The sequence below is a fragment of the Corythoichthys intestinalis genome, chromosome 16 (assembly GCF_030265065.1).
Source record: "Corythoichthys intestinalis isolate RoL2023-P3 chromosome 16, ASM3026506v1, whole genome shotgun sequence".
NCBI lineage: Eukaryota > Metazoa > Chordata > Actinopteri > Syngnathiformes > Syngnathidae > Corythoichthys > Corythoichthys intestinalis.
Window position 1 is genome coordinate 8625493 of NC_080410.1, and position 22057 is coordinate 8647549.

The following is a 22057-nucleotide window of genomic DNA, read 5'->3' on the forward strand; positions in this document are numbered from 1 at the left end:
ACTTCATGGCAGCGAAATTTATCTAATCTGTGCCCATGGAAAATGATTATTTAGTATGATCACCATAATACTGATTTGCTATGAAACGGTAGTTTCATGACATATTTTTCCGAGTTTTTTTTTTCTTTTTTTCCGTGTCACAGCTTGTCGGGTTGGGGCGCAAATTAATTAACGTTGAGTCCATCAGTCCATCCTGTGCGACTAAAGCGTCCAAAAATTAAACGCGGGGACGTAGGATGTATATATATATATATATATATATATATATATACATGTATGTCTCCATTTTCTTAACATACCAATGAGAGTGGAATGGTTACATTGTAAAGAGCAAACGATTCTCGTTTCGTCAGCATTTGGCGATCTGAGATCGGGAGGGGATGACTGCGTGGAGTTGATGGGATTATTTATATGTTAATACCAGTGCAAAAATGACATTTCAACACGATTTTTAGGTCATATTTTTTTTGAGTGTTGTTTTATTCATTTATTTTCGTGTCAGAGAAGCCAAATAATAATAATAATAATACATTTTATTTATAACGCTGATTTAATATTTATTAATATACATAATAAATTGATTATTTATTAATATTTTTTATATTTTCTTGTGTGCAATAAATCTCACTCAACCGGAAAAAATAGCCGAAGACAGTTTATTCAAATTCCACATTTATTTGTTCTTCAGCCGAAATGATTTGGTGGTTTATCAAATGGCTTTCACGAGCAGCCAGCTCACGTAAACACGCATTTAAACTACGAATACGGAAGGGAGCGTACACGTAATTTAGCGTGATTGGAAAAAGTTTGTGCTTAAAAAAAGGGGAAATGTTTAACCGTTTCCTATATTAAAGTGAAGCAAGCATAAGCCATGGCTTTGATCCCATAGAAATATGATAGACGCGGAAATTCTCATTGCTGCAGCAGCTGGGCTGCAGAGACGAGGCAGTGAAACAAAAAAAAGAGAGAAAAACAGTCTGTCACTCACTTCTGAATCTACGAAGAGAGCGGCCAATGAAAAGCCTGTGTACTGTGCAAGAGGGGGAGGGACCAAGCCTTCCTGTTCAGTTATATATGCTAAGCGGTCTTTTGGTGATTCGTTTGGCAACGTCACTTCCCGTTCACTGACCGAACGATTCATTTGGGCGGTTGTGGGTGGTGGGGATGAGGAGGGCAAACGATTCGTTGAACGATTTGTTTGAACGAATCTTTTTACTGAACGAACCGGAATTGATTCGTTTCCTCAGGTGAACGACTTTTCCCGTCACTACTGCAGAGTCCTTCCGGGGTCCTACCATCAGTCAGCGGCTGCCACATTTGCCCAAACAGATGCCTGATCAACATTCATTTTTATTAACTTATTCTTTTTGTTGATCGGCTGATGTTGGAAAAAGTCCCTACATTGGTAGACCTCTAATTTTATCCTCCTTTTTTGCATGTGCAGTGTGTAATGTATGTATGTATATACAGTATATATATTTGCTCACATCTGAGTTAATTCAATGCTCTACTGTTTCCGTATCAACGATATTCACTCATTCAATCTCGAACATTTCCTAAAATATAGAAGTGACCAATGAGCGTCAAAAAAATCTAAGGTTTTTTTTAACCTGATTCTTTGAAATCCTTTCTATAATATGAATTGTACACTCTTCTCTGATTCCTGCAAATGTGATGTAAATTGATCGACTCACTCATACATCATGGTTGCTTGTGACATTACTCCAACAAGCACATTGCTCATTAATTAGCAAAACCCAAGGCTAACATCTTTTTTAAACTCGAAGCTGCTTCTTCTGTGACTAGTTGAATGACCTTAACTTTATAACTGAAGTACATTTAATCTACATTTTTGTTTCCATTCAAGTTGTTTCTTTTGCGCCTTTTAGATTGCGTCATGCAATATGGATCATATGGGGGTAGAGGAATTCCAATGGAAAGTCCAAGGTGGGTGGACAGACTCTGTTTGGTGCAGCGTGTTTCATTTTAGTCAGAAAAAGTGTGATTTTCAAGAGCGTGCTGGAAGATTGTTCAAGTGACTGCACAAGTTTAAGCCACATGGGACAACTTTCATGAAGCCCCGGCTCTCTCAGCTGGGCTCTGTTCCATTTTAACACATCATTCCTTCCATTCCTCACTTCACATAAGTGAGCTCTCCTGTGAAGACTTTTCTGAGGGGAGGACGCCCCTCTGATCCTTTGGGTGCGAGCAATTCGTTCAGTGGAAGGAGCAAAGTAATTAGATGTGAATTGCTTCTCTCAGCTGGGACAGTCCTGCCAGTAGGGCCGACTGCTAATTTTGTCTGCTTAAAGTCCGTGCATAGTCCTAGCATTTTCAAAATACACTCTTACCATTTTCCTGTATGTAGCTTAACTCATTTCCTGCCATTGACAACAATAGTTGTTCAATACACTTTACCTTGGAAGATGGGCTGTGAATGCTCATGTTGTAAAGTGCCAATGATTTAACTGACCACTGTTAACGAAATGAATGAATGAAATATACATGCAAAATTGCATCGTGGGCTAGTTGTGTGTGTTCCTGACATTGGCTTTTCCCGTTTGATTTTTTTCTGCAGCCAATTTTTTATAGACAGCAGGAAAAATAGGCATTCCAACTGTGTGACGTGACTAGAAACCATATATCATTTTTCTGCATGCTGACTGAGCCACGCGGGCGTTAACACTCACATAATGTTACTACAGAGAGAAGTGCTGGATAATGAGGATCCTACAGCAGATAGCAGTAAAGCTTTGCCACTTCTTAATGCTTTATAAATATGAACAAACCAAACAAATTTTACAGTTGTGATTTATTTTCTCATCCCTTTATCTTAACACTTCCTCCATATTGATTTTTTTTAATTTTTTTTTTACGAGACCTAAAACATCATCAAATTCAGAAAAGCAAAGATATGGCAATTATATCATGATATGCATGAAGATCATAGCACTTACAAAAACACAGATTACTCTGATGTCATGCAAGTGTTGCCCAGAGCCTATATTAATATGGTAATTTGGTATTAGTGTGGAAACTCAGAGTGTGATGCCCCTGAATGGCCCTGAAAGCTGCTATTCTGAATTTGACTAGCAATTTTCGATAGTAAACACAGAAAACAGAAAACAGATATATGATATTGTTAACTTTACGATCTGCAAGGGAAGGTTAAAAAAAAAAAAAAAAAAGTGGTAGATTACATATCACAATTTTAAATCTCATGTACTGATGTACATGAGTAAATGCCCACCCACGGACACGCTCTGCCAACCCAAAGAAAACTGGATGTCGTACTAACGGCAGTCTGGGCACCGCGTATGGCAGGGGTGCTCAAGTCCAGTCCTCGAGAGCCCCTATCCAGCTTGTTTTCTATTTCTCCCTCCTCCAATACACCTGACTCAAATAATCATGATCATTATCAGGCTTCTGCAGAGGTTGCTGATGAGCTGATCATTTGATTCAGGTGTGTTCAAGGAGGGAGACATGGAAAACAAGCTGGATAGGGGCTCTTGAGGACCGGACTATGGCACCCCTGGCGTATGGTATCCCATTCATATAGTACTGATGTGTTCAAAGTTTTAACCTTTGCATTGTTACCTCCTCTTTCCCCTTTTCTTGTATACTGTATTTTATCAAAGTTTTCACCAGTGTTCACCTGGCTGTTGAGTTTGGTGAGTTTTGAAGCATTCTGGAGGGGTCAAAGTAGGGCTCAATGCGTCGGCGGGACAAAATGACTGCTAGGGGGCGCTTGGCGCTACATAGTGTATTTGGAATTTGTCTTGACACGGTATCAAAGATTGCACCTGTCTTGACCTGCCTCCCGATTTTGGTGCAGTTTTAAGCATTCTAAGGGGGTCAAGTTGAGCTCAAAGGAGCTGCGGAACAAAGAATAATAATCATAATAAAACCGAGGAACAACAATAGGTTACCTAAAAAAAAACATTGTCACCTGCATGTCCATACTGTACAGTTATGGATGTGTTCTAAGTCAAATAAAATCAACTTTTGTTTAGACCAAATCACAACAACAGTTATCTCAAGGAAAAAAAACATGTTTTAAGGTGCGGTAGTCCTACGTTGGACCTACTTGAGCATTGTAGCTTTCTCTCCCCCCCCAGGTAAAACTAATGTCCGCCCACACCTGGCATCCTGGTAACACCACTGATTTTGGCGTTCAAACAAGCGAGCAGTAAACAAATAAAGTACCGTAATTTTTCACACGATAAGGCACACCTGACTATAAGCCGACACCCACCAAATCTGACACGAAAACCAGATTTGTTCATAGATAAGCTGCACTGGACTATAAGCCGCAGCTGTCCTCACTGTATTATGGGATATTTACACCAAAAGATATTAACCGTTAGCACGGCATCATGCGACTGTCATAAGACTAAATTAACCACCATTAAGCTTTGAACCAATTGGCTACAAAGCTTCATTGCTTCAAGAAGTTTCATTTGGCCATCACTGCTCCTTTGGCGGAGACAATCAACCTCTCCTGCCACCTGTAGTCAACACCATTGTTGTCCAACATGCCTCCTAGCATGCATTGCAGCATTTATTTAGTGTTATTAGGCACATTTGCTCACTTTTGAATGGATGTAAAAGAACCGAGCTGGACATAAATGTCGTGAGTGACATAATTTGCCGCATGGCACCTAGTTCGTTAGTGTATCGTGTAGTGTATAAAATCGTCTAATATACTGTACATCCTCTTGGAAGGGGGCGTAGGAGGCGGCATGTTGTCGACATGTATTTCTGTCTAAGTGTGCGTGTCTGTGGGGTGGGTCAAGTCTTCAGCAAAACTAACGTACCTTTGAGTGGAAAAAATGGACCGGCACATTCCGCATTGAAAAGGGTTAAATGTAAGTCTGAACATCATGAAAATAATTCACTTAATAATAGTATGGTCAATTCTATCCTAAGAATATAAGGGAAGACAATCTAAATTACGTGCATACAGTAACTGACCCCATGATAATATGAAAATAAAGTTGCTTAAAAGCTGGTGGGGACAATTTGAGCATCCTGAAAAGTTGGTAGTGTTATGGCCCTACTGTCCCTATGCAAACAAACCTAGGCCCTTGGTTGCCTCTGTAGATGCTTTACAAGCAATGAATACACGCGCAGGCTTGCAGCTGTAACCCTCTGTCTCTCACCCACTTCTTCGTGGGCGTAAATGCGCTCTTCCTCGTGTGTGGCATGTGTTCTTCTTCGTGTGTACATGCGCTCTTACTCACATGCAGAAGTGCTACATAAAATAAAAGCATGCATCACAAAACAAAGTCAACATTATCATTTTTTTTTTAAACCGACTGGAGACAAAATAGCGTATGAGTAAAGTTGAAATCACGTAAGTCGGCTACATCGCAACCCGGGAACTACAGTATCTGTACTGGTTCTGGGCGGGTGCATATCAATAACCTATTGGGGTACAAACCATCACAATATATCACCATATCGATTTATTGTCACACCCCAAGTGTTTATTGCAAAGAAGAGCCAATCCCATAGAAACTATGCTCAAAGCACACAGCCCACAGCAAAAGGTTTGAATAAGGCAAATGTTCTGTCATGGATGTACACAGTAAACACTGTCAGTTTGTGTGAGAATCCCTTATCAGACAATGTTTGCCTTTAACCACGCTCATAGGACAGATATGTTTATGTTGTTTTTGCGTGCGAGTGTTTTCCAGCCTTGTCTGTGATCTACCTTAACGCAGGAGTTAGAAAGAGTGCAGGGTAAGCATATAGCCGCAAGCTACAATATGTCAGCATTAATCAGATCGCAATGGAAGAGAGGAGGCAACATACGATAAGTATGTGTTACTCAGATGCACACTGAGTAGCGTGCGTTAGGCATGGAGCTAATCAAGCACCGTAAGAATTTGGAAAAGATGAGTGCTGACCCTGATTCTTGCTCTTCATGCTCACTGTGCCTAAGAACATTCGCAGATGATTCTTTTTCACTTGACAGACTCATCAGTGTTTCCCACAGGATTTTAGGAGACTGTGGTGGGAGGGTCTCTGACCCTCGGGGTAGGGTGTGTGTGTACATTTTCAAGCCTGGTGTATCTCTTCAGGGCATTTTGAGACCACTGAATGTAATATAAATTGCTGTATGCGGTGTCGCCGGATCGCGCCAAATGCAGCAGAATGCAGCAGACAGTAGTCCCGTAGCCTGGTACACCAGACTCAGCGGCAATATGTTCCAATCCACGGTAAATTCGGTTTTACATGACCAAAAACACATCGAGTCGCTAAAACCAACAGTCTGTCTCGCGCTACCCATGTTGAATATGTTGAAATGTCTCTCGTTAGTTTCTTGTCGCTTTACCGACGTCGCGTCAGCCCGTCGCTGATTGGTCAGTTCCGCTGTCTATTTGCTGTGGCTGGCTCCGCCCTGGAAATGTTTTTCTGCTGAATGGTAGCCAGACTCATACTCTCATAGCCAGGCATGAAAATGGGTCAGGGGTTAAAAAGGTGAGAAAGGTGTGGAGGAAATATGTTCCAGTACACTGTACACCCCAACAAAATATTGAGCTCTGTCAACCCACACTGTGTTTCAGCAGGGCCGTGCAGAGACCGGTTTTCACTTATTGCGGCCAGTTCTGGTCCCCATTAACCGCGAAAAACGAGGGATCCCTGTATTTCTGAAAAGCTTTAAGAAGCAAGAGTCATTCCCACCACTCGTCGGGCCGGTGTTGTGCCGACACCGGCCGTCAGCTCAAGTCCCAGCCGAAAATAACGCGTCTCAGGTGGACGACGGGAGCGATACGAGGCGCCTTACAAATTAAGCATGCCGCTTAATTTGACTCAACAGTGTGTTTCTTCTTTTAATACTACTGCTAAATACACAAGCTTGACGCCAATTTCACGGGAGCTATTTTTTTTCATGGGAGATTTGGCTAGCTCTGGCAGTGTTCAACGCAAGCTGCAACGAATGGCAGTAACTTTTTTATACCACTTTGAAACGATTGAAACCAATACTCACCAAATTCAATCTGCTGGCAAATACAGGCAAGTGCAGGGATTCCCCTATATTCAACAGATTGTGGCGCACCGCCACACTAAAATGAAAGCCGCCACGCCTGGCAAATGAGATGTATTTTATTTATTTATTTATTTATTTATTTAAATAAAAAAATTTTTTTTAAGGCCGCTTCAAACTAGCGGCAGCCGAGTGGGAGGAGTTCAGCGGACACCTATTCATTGTGTATTGTAGCCTAATGTTCGTAACTATGCAGGCCCCCCCTTAAGAGACGCAAGGGGAACGAGTAGGAAGAATGGGAGAACGAGCGAGATAGCGAGAGATAGCGGTCGCATGTCGTAGCAGCCCGCTGTTATTTTGTTATTGTTTTTCTTTATTATTGTTACCACAATAAAGTGGGTAAGCAAATACAGACTTCTCTCCTTCTTGCCCATATCCGGGGCATTACAATAATTTGGATCGGACTTTTCGGCGAAAGTGAGCGGTGGACGGCCGTCTTGGACGGAAAGCAAACTTTGACTAACTTGCGCTGAGAGACTGCGGAGAGGCGGGGCCCAAAATAAAGCCTTGCTCTATTTTCAAGCGTTGGTCACAGTAAACGATTTATCAGTTCAAGCAGAGTAAAATGATACATATTCACGGTACAAGAACGTTTCTGGTTCCATCGATTGGTAAGAAAAGGCTGTTTGTACGAGTGACGTGTGGGCGCTCCCGTCAGGGGGGACATTTCACGTGGAGTGGCTATTTTTCGGCACAACACCGGCGCGCCAACTTCAGACAATTACGGCTGACGAAACTTTGATAAATGCGCCCCCCCACCCAAATTTCGCGAGCTCTGGGACACTCGAAAAATGACTCTCATACCTCTCCTTGCTAAGTTAATGGTACCTCGACGTGCCTTTGTGTGGAAATTTAGTTTACGAACAACGGGGAAAAAACTATTCACCTTCTCACCGAATCAAGTAAAACTCTTTACACGGCTATTAGAATTCCCCCAATGCTCTAAATGGGTCAGTTGACAGAAGGACTGTTATTGTTGTGGTAATGTAGTACTTATGAGGGTCAAATAAAAGGAAAAAGGAGGACTACGACGGTGGTCTGCAACCCGCGGCTCTCGGGCCGCATGCGGCTCTTTAGCGATGCTTCGGAGCTTTTTTTTTTTTTTTTTTTTTTTTTTTTTTAAATGGAAAAAGATGGGGGAGGGAAATATATTTTTTTGTTTTAATAGGATTTCTAGGAGGACAAACATGACACAAACATTCTTTCAATTCATTAATATTGTAATGAAGTTAAACTTGTGGTGGCATAGTACAACAGAGTAGTCACGTGGTGCGTCATTCTCTATAGGATCCACTGCAGGGAAAATAAACATTTAATCATGAAGGCTAATTACGTATTTCTAGCCAACTTAGTCATTTCTATAGTAGGCTAATATGGCTAGTATCGATAATTATAAGGCTTGTACAAGGCTTTTAATTTTTTGTGGCTCCAGACATACTGTATCAGTTTTTTGTTGTTGTTTTTTTTGGGGTCAAATATGGCTCTTTCATCAGTTTGGGTTGCCAACCCTGAGTCACTACGAGATGTAAGTCGTACTATTGCCACGAGAAAAAAAGTCGCATTAGTACATCGGGTAACGTAGCTGTAATCAGCTACGCATTTTACATACATGTACTGTAGCTGAGAGGTACAACATTAGCCTGGCTAATGAAATATTTCAAATATATCTTTGTTATGGTTCTTCTTGGGGGAAAAAATGAAGAAAAAAAAATTCGCTGTGGCACGACATGGTGAGGCTGTCCGACTCCGATGCAGCCCACCACCACAGCTTCAAAAAATCCTAGGGGAAACACTGAAGTGTGTATGCTGCGCTCTGGTCTGCCCCGGTGTGGGTAAGGCCTGCTTTTTGTTTTCGCAGCTCTGCAATGCAACCAAAGGCTCTCCGAGCACTCTCATGTACACATAAGGAGTGCGAGCGTTTGGAATAATGGAACGCAGCTTGAGCCGATGATTGGTTCTCGTCAGCGAAGCATCTAGAAGGATTTGCTGACTGTCCAAGTGTCACTTTTTTAAAGAATCGATTTCTTAAGTGCTCAGTTTACGTACTAAGTTAATCACATGATGATAATAATAATAATAATAATTAAATAAAACCTCCCGAAACCTTTTTCGGCGGGGGGGGGGGGGGGGGGGGGCAAACGAGACTGTGGCGGGCCGCTGTTCATTGGTGGGAAACACTGCTCATGCTTTGCTTTTACTCTGTTTTACTGCCACTTTGTCGAGATGTTTATCTCATCGTGAAGACTTGATCAGTAGCAAATTCTCATTGCAAACATAAAACACTGGCTGATCAAGTGAGCAAATTTTTGTTTGGATGGCCACAGAATGAGTTTGAATTAGAAATCCAAACTTAAGGTAGATTGCTCGATTGTAGCCAAGTCTTTAGAACGCACATTAACACTCTTTCAGCGACTCTGCTAATGGAGGGCAACATGCCCTGTGAGTTGTGAAATTATAAATCATTTAGGTCTTTTTTTTTTTTTTTGGAAACATTTTCAGTCCTTTTTACTCATCACATTTCCAATACAGCGGTACCTCTACATACTAATTTAATCAGTTCCAGGACCTGGTTTGTCAGTCGAAATGGTTGTCTGTCGAGCGGGATTCTCCCATAAGAATACATTATAATTAGGGCTTTCAAACGATTAAAATTTTTAATCGAGTTAATCACAGCTTAAAAATTAATTAATCGTAATTAATCGCAATTCAAACCATCTATAAAATATGCCATATTTTTCTGTAAATTATTGTTGGAATGGAAAGATAAGACACAAAAGGGATATATACATTCAACATACTGTACATAAGTTGTTTGTTTATTATAACAATAAATCATCAACAAGATGGCATTAACATTAACATTCTGTTAAAGCGATCCATGGATAGAAAGACTTTTATGTTCTTAAAAGATACATGTTAGTACAAGTTATAGAAATTTTATATTAAAACCCCTCTTAATGTTTTCGTTTTAATAAAATTTGTAAAATTTTCAATCAAAAAATAAACTAGTAGCTCGCCATTATTGATGTCAATAATTACACAATTCTCAAGGTGCTTAAACCTATAAAAACCAGTCGCACCAAAGCGCCAGCAGAGGGAGACAAAAAACACAAGTCACAAGGGGCCATGACACTGTGCTGTCATTTTAATCTTTTGGAGAGGGACATGTGCATCAACTGCGTCAAATATTTTAACGTGATTAATTTAAAAAATTAATTACCGCCCGTTAACACGATAATTTTGACAGCCTTAATTATAATTCAATTGATCCGTTCCACAGCCTAAAAACCTACGCTAAATCCTTCATAAATACTGTTCGTACAATTACAGATAGCAATGTCGTCGTCTAAATATTGTTAGGTTACGAATATACATACCAGTTTTCAGCAATTGTTTTACCTTATCTGACTCCAATTAACATTAATCCAATTAGTTATACTATACCTTTACCTTCTCGCACCTAACAATTTTGCGCATTCGTTCTGTCGCAGAAGAGACCAGGAATCAATCAGACCAGATTAGCAGAGGTAGATTTAATCTCCCAAGTAAAAGTATTACAGACGTCTGGGTTCTCAGCTGATCAAATGCAAAGGAACACTGCGGCTGAGAGACAATACCCAGGACAAGTACATGGTTTATATAGACATAATGATGACGATGCATGGATACATGATCATTTCTTTCTCTCATTGGTTGGTTCTTGTTCTTCCAGGAATTCTTCTTCTATCAAGATGGTTTCTTGTAATAGGTCTAGCACCTTGTAACTTTGTTTGCTTACTTCTTCAAAACACTTCCCTAAAACAAGCAACAAACTGGTTCCAACTAGTCAAACTGAGCCTTCAAACTGAATCTTTGATAAATATGCCCATATATAGAATTCATATCAGCCTGTACGTGCAAGCAAGCTATTGACTCATGGCTTCGTACATGGAAACTTAAGCTTATCTACAGACCCCCTTGGTATTGGCCTATTAATCATTACCAAAATGCCTAATCACCAAGGTCGATTGGTGTTGGCCTTCTATTCAATCTTTATTTTTTATTCATTTATTAAAATGCCTAATTACCAAGGGTGAGATGCCAGAGGGGGGCGAAAACCTGCACTTCAATATCATTTTGATTATTATTTGGGAGTATATATTTGCTGTTTTCGAAGCCAGGAAAAAATTCCCCTCTTACCTTCCGCTTGGAACGATAGCCTCCTGGCCTGGTCATCTCCAAACAATGTACATACAATAATCAGACAATTACTCATTGATATATGATAATACAGCATAGCACATTAGTAAAGTATACGCAGCACATAGTAAAATATACGCTCTTTCTTTTCTTCTGGATCCTCGGCTTCCGGCCCATTCCCAAACAGGCAGGATTAAGATGTTGTCGGCATTTTTTGCCGTGAGTCACCAGTCTTGTCCACTGTCCTGTAATGTCCATGATTCCTTCGTTGGTGCTTAGACATAGGCCTGCCTCGTGGTATTTTCCCGTCAACATGTCCCAAACACAGTGGCGGCCAGGTGATACGAACTAGGGCGCGCCTTAATCATGCATTGGCCTTCATTCCTCTCAGGTGCAATGTCAGTTGACTCAAAAGCAGCAAAGGTGCAATGTCAGTTGATTCAAAAGCAGCAAATAAGCAGCCTTAGCCCTTCAATATCCATGAGCAAGAGACATTGCTCCTGGTGCTGCGTCACCAGTCAGTGGATGGCGAAGTAGTGTAAAGCGCAAAGGGCCTTGAAAGGTGAAAAGGCACTATACAAGTATGACACCGTTTACCAAAACAAACAGATTATTAATACAAATCGGAATAATAATTTAATGATGGAACAAATCGGGTTCTAATGTGGCAGTTGTGTTTTGCATGTTGTTTCTGTATGCACCGTGTAACTGACGAGAGGGTGAGATATGTGCTGAAGAGAATGAACTTTAACTTTTTGTCATGTTCTGTTGCTGTTGCGGTCGACTACAGCGAATAGTAGCCATGTTGTGTTGCACAAGTTATGAAATAAATAATTAAAAACCTGACGAAGCTGGCGCCTTCCTTAATAATAATAATAGTAAATTGGAGATTAATCAGCGTTTTTTTCAATTTAACTTACAGAGGCTGCCAAACGAAGGTATTTTTTTGCCATACTAGAATAACGTGTAATTGCACATGCACTCAGTGGGTGGCAGTGACGCTCTAATTTTCAGAGTGTGCACAGTATTTTTGCTTTAAACGAGTACGCAACAAAGAAGGATATGTGAAGATTCCCGAAAGCTAAGACAAGGAAATAATACAAAGTGTACGTAGGGTTTGGCTTCATTTTTAATACAGTGGGAGATGAGGAAAGACCGGTATGTTTACTGTATCCAAAAATATTGGCCGTACAGCGTGAAATGAAACCAATGAAGACATGAATTAAAGACATTAGACCCCAACCACATTGATAAGCCACTTTTCAGCAAAAACGCACCGAATATTGCCAACAATCATCCCACTTTGTGAGTGGCGCATTAGTAAACTAGTGAGCAATGTTACCATCATACAAAGTAGCATATCAAGTTGTTCAGTGCAAAAAAAAAAAAAAAAAAAAAAAAGACATAGCATAGCAGAAGAGCTGATACTTCCTGCAGCATGAGACATGGTCTGGGTCATGCTAGACGATACCATTGCTGCAAAAATAAGAACTGTGTCTCTGTCCAATGACACTCGTTTTTGTTTATTAATTCTTGTATGGCATATTGTGCTCAGAGGTAATGCTGCTCATCAATTTGAATTTATGATCATTTAGCATTTTATTTTTCAGTATCAAAAAGTCATAAACTGTGCCCTGAGTGTTTTTTTTTTTTAAATTCAGGAATATTAATGCACTTTAAGTATTTTCTGTAACAAGCAAAAATGATGTTAATCAGGTTATACTTTTTTGTAAGTTGATCTATGTTTCTTTAATGTCAACAAGGAAAGAATGTTAAGCAGTTGTGTGGTTATAATAATTTTATAGGCAAATGATACCATTTACAGAGGCGGCAGAAAGTAAGGGGCGGGCAAAAAATGTCATTCTTTCTCGGGGGGCGTAACAGAAAATAATTGAGAAGCACTGGTGTAAGTAAACACGTCAAGCAAGAGGCTTTACTGGAATATTGGAGATGTCACTCATATCGTGAGTTGCTTGCATCATGAGACGAGTTTTCTCTCGTGACCAGTGTTGTTAATAACGGCGTTACAATATAACGGCGTTATTTTTTTTCAGTAGTGGGTAATCTAATTAATTACTTTTCTCATCTTGGCAACGCCGTTACCGTTACTGAGGACGGAAAGGCATGCGTTACTATGCATTACTATATTGGTCGAAAAGTCTGAGGGAGACGGACTCACCGAGACGACAGAGCAGAGCAGGAGTAGGGAGGAGGCCAGAAAGTTGTGACGCCGAGCAAACGCGATGCTAGGTAGCTCCAATAATACATGTTGTAGCCGATAGCCTACAAACTACGCCCGCATGTTATGGTAGATATGGTAGACATGGTAGATATCAAATGTACTGTATATAGATATAACTAGATGCAAAATGACAGACATGGCACTAAATGCGTTAGTAGACAGCCGCCATCTTAAAGCAGTAGACTTTTTAGGACGGCTCCGTTGTAGAGAACCTTCCCAGCGAACCTAAGTAACTTTTTATCTAAAATACTTCTAAATCGGCAAAATCTTGACTTGAATCTATCTTTAAATGATGAAACAGTTTTAAAACTTTCATATGTCGAAAGTAGAGAGAAAGGAACTAATGCAATAATGGGAGCAATTTTAAAAACTTTTAACAGTTGATTCAGGGTAAAGGGTAAATTAGGGTAAAGAATTGGGCTCGGGTCAATTGTACCAAAAACTTTCACAAAAAACTTCGCATGGTGTGGCCAATGTTTTTTTTTTTTTTTTTTTTTTTTTTGAGGAAAAAAAAAAGTAATTATCACCAATTACTTTGCCAAGTAACTAATTACTCTTACATTCAGGTAATTGAGTTACTAACGCAATTACTTTTTGGGAGAAGTAATTTGTAACTATAATTAATTACTTTTTTTCAGTAAAATTAACAACACTGCTCGTGACAATGCTCGTATCGTAAGGTGAGATGCTCATATCCTGAAGGTCCACTGTATAAAGCAAAATATATATTTAATTCTTTTAATGCTACATTTCTGCATTCCCAAAAAGAGGTGAACGAACAGTCAAAAGCAAAACTGTCTGGCACCGTCGATGGTAGCCATTGACTTCAGGAGGCGTGAGATGCATTGTTAAGCAATCTACTTTCATGTTTAATTTGTTGCTCTGTACTGTTTATTTCCTTCAAAGCGTTTGTCTTATTGTGTGTCACAAGTTTCAAAAATGCAGAGTGCAACATGGGGACACTTGAAATTTATTGTAGGTCTGCTTTAAACTTCAATGTGTGATTTCACGTTCCACTTCACCACGCCGTGCATATTCAGGTTCATGCACTATTTATATCTGTTGTTTCCTAACTTGACAGGCTTGTCCTTTTTTCTTACATCTCTTTGGACATTTGTTGTTTTTGACTCCTCATTCCTCTATTTCTTTTTCTCTTTCTCTCATTCTTGTAATTTTCAATTCCATCCAGCAGTTTCTGCACTTCAGCCCTCCACACTTGTCACTATATGACAGCCCCCCTCCCGAATCCCTCCTCAACACCCCCGTCTGCGTTCCTCCCATCGTTACAATCACATTTATTTCATTCCTTCCCTAGTCTCCTCTTCCCTTTTCTTGTTCCCTCAGTCTTTTTTCAGATGTATGATTCATGGTTCCACCACTATGACTGTGACATGAATATTTTAAATGCACCAAATATAAATTTTCAGCAGAAAAGAAAGTGCGTGTATGTGTGCGCGTGTGCGGTTGGGGATTGAGGTGGTAGGATGTTAGTTGAAAGGGAGAGGAGGAGGTAAGCCTAAAAATCAGGTAGGAAAAGGAAGGTGTGGATGGATTTTAATAGACCTTTACAAGATGCTTTTGTTGTGTTGTTGAACTGTGTTGGATGAGAATGGTCTCTATTTTCATTTTAAATTTGAATTAGAGTATGCCAACAATCGGATTTTTCTTTGGTAATTCGCAAACGTACAATGTACAACTTTGTCATATTTATAATTATATGTGCAGTAGTGTTGTACGATATGATAATATAAAACATCAAAACAATATGAAAATTGGCCCCCACATGGTGTAAACCGGAAATACATCTCGCTGACGATAGCACCAGCATATTAGTAACTAGTTTAGATGTTCAATGTATTTCTTGTTGTTGTTTGTGTTTCTTTTCTTTCTTCTCTTGTATTTCTTTTCTTCTGTCCCCCCATAATCCCTTCCTGTTCGCTGCTTTGTCATAATAAAAAGGTATTTTGAATGATCACAATGGGAGTATGTCAGACTCTCCATGTGAAACATTAAAACTGTTCAGAATCCGTTCAGAAACAGCTGAACAGGACAGGTTTAAAAAAAAAAAAAAAAAATTAAAAAAAATAATATGAAACTGTCTATCAAAATTTTACACATCTATTGCAAGGGCCTAGGTTTTGTCTCAACATTGGTAAGGACAATTCAAAAGCTTAAGCTACATGTTTAAGCACATTTGCTAGGGACAGGACATTAATAACAAACAGATTGGGTGAACGGGGGTCAGGGCTACATTTCTCATGAGTATAAAACTAATTATTGATACGTTAAATGATCAATACAAAATAAATCTGTTGTGACTTATGCTTTCAGGTGTGTTGGTTCAGGTGATTCACCGTTCGATTCAAGCCTTTGTTTTCAAAAACTACAAAAGAAACATTCTGAAAACTTCCAAAATAAATGTCTGGATTTTATTAGCAAATTTAAATCGCAATATTTGAACATAAATTATATTCACATACAAACGTAAATAAATACAAACGTGTTATTAACCTCTTAACTATCAAGGAGTGCAAAAATAAACATTTGTCTTAAGACCACTCAACATTGTCTAGCTAAATAAAAAAATATACGGTGTATCACAAAAGTGAGTACACCCCTCGCATTTCTGCAGATATTTACAGTGGGGCAAATAAGTATTTAGTCAACCACTAATTGTGCAAGTTCTCCCACTTGAAAATATTAGAGAGGCCTGTAATTGTCAACATGGGTAAACGTGAACCATGAGAGACAGAATGTGGAAAAAAACCCAGAAAATCACATTGTTTGATTTTTAAAGAATTTATTTGCAAATCATGTTGGAAAATACGTATTTGGTCAATACCAAAAGTTGATCTCAATACTTTGCTATGTACCCTTTGTTAGCAATAACGGAGGCCAAACGTTTTCTGTATCGCTTTACAAGCTTTTCACACACTGTTGCTGGCATTTTGACCCATTCCTCCATGCATATCTCCTCTAGAGCTGGGGCTGTTGTTGGGCAACACGGACTTTCAACTCCCTCCACAGATTTTCTATGGGGTTGAGATCTGGAGACGGGCTAGGCCACTCCAGGACCTTGAAATGCTTCTTACAAAGCCACTCCTTTGTTGCCCTAGCTGTGTGTTTGGGATCATTGTCATGGTGAAAGACACAGCCACATCTCATCTTCAATGCCCTTGCTGATGGAAGGAGATTTTCACTCAAAATCTCTCGATACATGGCCCCATTCATTCTTTCCTCTACACAGATCAGTCGTCCCGGTCCCTTTGCAGAAAAAAAGGCCCCAAAGTATGATGTTTCCACCCCCATGCTTCACAGTCGGTTATGTGTTCTTCGGATGCAATTGAGTATTCTTTCTCCTCCAAACACGCGAACCTGTGTTTCTACCAAAAAGTTCTATTTTGGTTTCATCTGACCATAACACATTCTCCCAGTCCTATTCTTGATCATCCAAATGCCCTCTAGCGAACCGCAGACGGGCCTGGACTAGTACTTCCTTCAACAGGGGGACACGTCTGGCAGTGTAGGATTTGAGTCCCTGGCGGCGCATTGTGTTACTGATAGTAGCCTTTGTTACTGTGGTCCCAGCTCTCTGTAGGTCATTCACTAGGTCCCCCCGTGTGGTTGTGGGATTTTCGCTCACCATTGTTGTTATCATTTTGAAGCCACGGGATGACATCTTGCATTGAGCCCCAAATCGAGGGAGATTATCATTGGTCTTGTATGTCTTTCACTCTCTAATAATTGCTCCCACAGTTTATTTCTTTACACCAAGCGTTTTACCTATTGCAGATTCATTTCAGTCTTCCCAGCCTGGTGCTGCAGCTCTACAATTTTGTCTCTGGTGTCCTTCGACAGCTCTTTGGTATTGGCTATAGTGGAGTTTGGAGTATGACTGACTGAGGTTGTGGCCAGGTGTCTTTTATACCGATAATGACTTAAAACAGGTGCCATTAATACAGGTAACGAGTGGAGCCTCGTTAGAAGAAGTTGGACCTCTTTGACAGCCAGAAATCTTGCTCGTTTGTAGGTGACCAAATACTTAAATACACTCTAATTTGGAAATAAATTCTTCAAAATCAAACAATGTGATTTTCTCTTTTTTTTCACATTCTGTCTCTTATGGTTGATGTTTGCCCATGTTGACAGTTACAGGCCTCTCTAATCTTTTCAAGTAGGAGAACTTGCACAATTGGTGGTTGACTAAATACTTATTTGCCCCACTGTATGTCCCTACCGTCCCTATGAAAACCTGCGCCCTCGATCTATTGTCATTATCGCCATAGAGCTGTTCCTACCTTGCACATTTTGGTCAGTACATGGCGCCCAATTTGCGCTGACTTGCTACATTGCTGGGATTCCATTTGCAAGAGTAGTACCAGCAATGACCTTCACCTCCGCAAAGTTGGCCCCGATCAGAAGCAAAGTTATGGAAAAATTATGTCGTTCGTTTACTAGGTTTTTGCTCATTTGTGCGGAAATTTTTTTTTCACAATTTATTATTTTATAGGCAATCTGAGGGCAATGGCTAAAAATGGTGTCATTTGTTTATGGTACCTTTGTGCTGTGAAAACTGTCGTTTGTGCGTCTATCGTTTTGAGATATTAATTTCGAGTGATTTCACGCAGCACCCCCCATTACAGTGGCTGCTGCTGGCTAAAAAAATCCTTCTAATATCCCTCCTCATCAAAGGGGGCGGAAGAGGCGATATGTTGTCGACATGAATCTGTCGAAGCTGTATAGGTGGGTGTGTGTGTCTGTGTGGCATTGGGTCAAGTCATCAGCCAATCAAACACGCGTATGAGGGAGAAAAAAATGGAATGGGTCATTCAGCAAGTGAAAAGGGATAAATGTATGTCTGAACATAATGAAAATAATTCACCTAAGAATGGTAGGGTCTATTCTATCCTTACAACATATGGTAAGACAATTTAAATGACCTTTATAATTTAAGTCATTATATAATGCATATAAGGTTGCTTAAAAGTTGGTAGGGACAATTTAAGCATCCTGAAAAATTGGTAGTGATATGTCCCTACTATTCCTATGCAAACCTACCTTGATCGTGGCATATTGATATGGTGATATTAAATATCCATATCCTGATAGGAGATATTTTCCTTATTGCACAGCACTAACATGCAGTCTAAAATACTATTTATTTATTTATTTATTTATTTATTTAAGAAAGTGGGCATTGGTGAAAGCTTTGTACAGAAAACTGGGCTAATCTCCAGAGATTAGGTAATCTATTGAGTAAAAAAAAACAAAAAAAAATTAATAATCAAGCAGAAAAGTACATGAAAATTACACTAACAAAATATTTTTATTTGCATCAGGTAAATTAAGGGTGAAGAAATAGGAAGCAAGCACAGCAAGAAGAAAGTAAATAAATCCAAACTTGTGATATCAACGTGTTAAACGCGTGTGAGGCATGTCATCCTAATGGCAAAGGTGACATTGTTTAGAGGACATTTACAAAGGATCCTCGTTATCAGTTCCTCTGTTCAATGTGGACAAGTGACCTTCGTAAAATCAGACACGCTGACAGGGATTGTTAAGACAGCAAGGTTGCCAACAAAGACCACAACAATGTGACCTTTACAGCTCTCTCGACTTGACCCTGATTTCTGGCAGTGTGAAGCACATTTATGTCTAAAGTTCGGATCATTTGACCTTTTAGAATTTTTGTACAAATTATTAATGAGTACAATATAGGGAGAAAAATTACAAGACTTTGGATTTGTTGCAGTCCAACGACGGGTATCTTGAGAACTGAAACGACAAAGAAAGGACGGAACATGAGAAATGGCTACTTGATAGAGAAGTGACAGGTGATTAACAGAAATAAAAAGGGTTGAAGGGTGTCAAAAATATAAAAGCATGAAATATGAGAAAGGGAATGTGTAATGGGACCGCAGAGGTGAATGGGGTAGGACAAAGATCTACAGTACAAAAAGACAAAAAAAATAGAACAGGAGATTGTGCTGGAGTAATTGAAAAGCATGAAAAATATCAAGATGACAAAGGCCTCTGCTTGAAAAGACACAAAAGAGAAAGGAAAATTGAATGTTAAACATCCCATCTCTTTCTTGTAAGGACACTGATATTCCATCTGGGTTCAGACAAAATTGTGGGATTCTGTTTTACTTCTATCTACAGTAAATAGTGGTTTCAATATAATTTCACAGACCAGTGACGTGCGGTGAGGTTCATGGTTGGTGAGGCACTGACTCCTTTAGTGTCAGATTTCCAAATATATAAACCGAAAAGGGTAGCTTATTCAATTGGCTACTGGTTATTTCATATCTCATCAGCATTCTTCACAAAACACGCACACACGGTACATATTATCAATATGTAAAAGTGAGAAAATAACATGCATTTGCGATAATTCATGCAACATAAATGAGGGTAAAGAGTTGTGTACGAAACCACAGAATTCTGACCTTTAGTGAAATATTCAGTTTTTCAAACTTGTAATTCTAATACTTTAATCAATTTATTACAGATTGCTAAACAAAAAGTGTGAAAAGAAAAACAAAGAATATTTTATTTAAGGCCAAAATTTAGTTTTTTAAATATTCTATTGTATTTTTCTTAGTCTAAGCTCTTTTTTAAATTTTTTTTTATAAGATTGAAATGAAAACTGTTTGTGGTCTTGCGCCTGTCCTTCACCACAAAAAACGCCGTTACTTTGGAAGAGCATAGGTTTGGTCTCAACATTCGTAGGGATGATATAACAGCATAACCTGCATGTAGGTACACTTTTTGCTGGGGACGGGACATTAATAAGACCAAACAGATTGGATGAAGGGGGCAAAGAGCCACATTTCTCATGTATACGAACCTAGTTAATTAATAGGCAAAATGATCAATGCAAAATAAATCCTTATCTACTGATAATAACTTTTATGTGCATTGGTTCAGATGATACACTGTTCGATTCAAACCTTTGTTTTCAAAAAATACTAAAACATTTTGAAAACTTCCTGAATAAATGTCTGGTTTTTATTAGCATAAACATAATGAAAAAAATTCACTTAATAATGGTAGGGTCAATTCTATCCTTACAACATATGGAACTATTGAAAGATCTAAATTCTCTATATAACTGAACATTATATCATGCAAAAAAGGTAAGGTTGCTTAAACGTTGGTGGGGACAATTTTAGCATCCTGAAAAGTTGGTAGTGTTGTGTCCCTACCGTCCCTATGCAAACCTACGCCCTTTTTGTAAAAGTCCTCCTTATTTTCCTTTACTTTAAAAAAAAATCTCTCCGCCTCAATGGAGAGGCTTGCTTCAATTAGATCGCTGTGTTCTATTTGACAAGCCAGAACACATAGTGGATGTGTCCAAATGTCTAGCTAACCTTTCATCTTTCTCAGCAAAACCATGTAATCGTTCTACATATATGCCACGTTTAGAAGAGCTTACACGCTCATCGTTACCACGAAATGCTAACTCCTGTTTAGCTAGGATGCAGGTTGCATTAATGAGGTATTTCAAACTCTTTACCTTAGCGTTCACGATGCTACCGTTGAGCTTCCGCTGTTCGTCAAAGCCAAATCGATCCTTGAGCTTCCAAAAGTTCTTAAAGCAATCAGGCTTTGAATGTGAGTGGTCGAGCTCTCGTGTTTGCTGAGGCTTCGTGGTAGTTTTTTAATGTCACAATATCTCGTGTTAGTCCAGACATTCGCACAAGTTGAGAAAAAAAGGCAGGGAAAGCAGCAAAGCCGATTTTTTCGAAGGACAGCCACATAGCCAGTCTTTTCGGGTGTACCAGTCCGTTTGAAAAGCGCGAGTTATCTTCTGTCCCGTAGTTTGAAGCAAACCTTTTAGCTCCGGTGTTGTTAATCGCGTCCACTTTTGACGGAAAGTCCAGTTTCACGTACGCCCCCTTTCAGTGCGGCAGAGTACTATCTGCCGCAGCCTGTGCCTTTTCATTGCGGTTTTATTTCCCATCAGCAAAACTAAATATGTCGCTAACAAACATTAAACTTTAAGGGTTAAAGACATTAGCCAGACTGTGGAAAATCAGGTCAAATAAACGTATCTGGAAACATTATAATGGCGACATGCAGATGTACGGCAACCAGCACGCTCCAATTCCATGTATCAACCCAGTTTGTTATGGATTGCGCAATCAGAGGTGAGGCTTTACTCGTTGCTGCCGCACCTCTCGTTTCATTTCGTTATTTGAACAGGAAATGGGCAAATTCAGCGATTTTGACAATAAAAAATGTTTGAAATGAGTCATACATAAAGAGCAATGGACAAATATTAATATAAATTTGATGCTATAATTATTTTTTTGTCATGATTGCAGGTGAGGCTCTGCCTCACCTGCCTCCCCTGACCGCACGTCACTGTCACAGACCTTCCTAAAATTAAATATTTCATAGTACATAACTTTGTGCATTAGGGAAGACAAACAGAAACAGTACATAAATTGGATGCAAAGAAAAAGGACTTTTTTTTTTCAAGAAATATATCAGGATCTAATAATACAGTACTTTGATTACACAACAACTCCTTCAGCATCCTTCTAACTCAGTGCTTCTTAATTATTTTCTGTTAC

General features: G+C 39.4%; 1 pseudogene; it reads right to left on the bottom strand.

Annotated features, from left to right (window-relative positions):
- The window catches only part of LOC130904373 (uncharacterized), a 29849-nt pseudogene extending 18580 nt beyond the window's left edge, over window positions 1–11269 (bottom strand).
- Between the last annotated feature and the right edge of the window lie 10788 nt (window positions 11270–22057).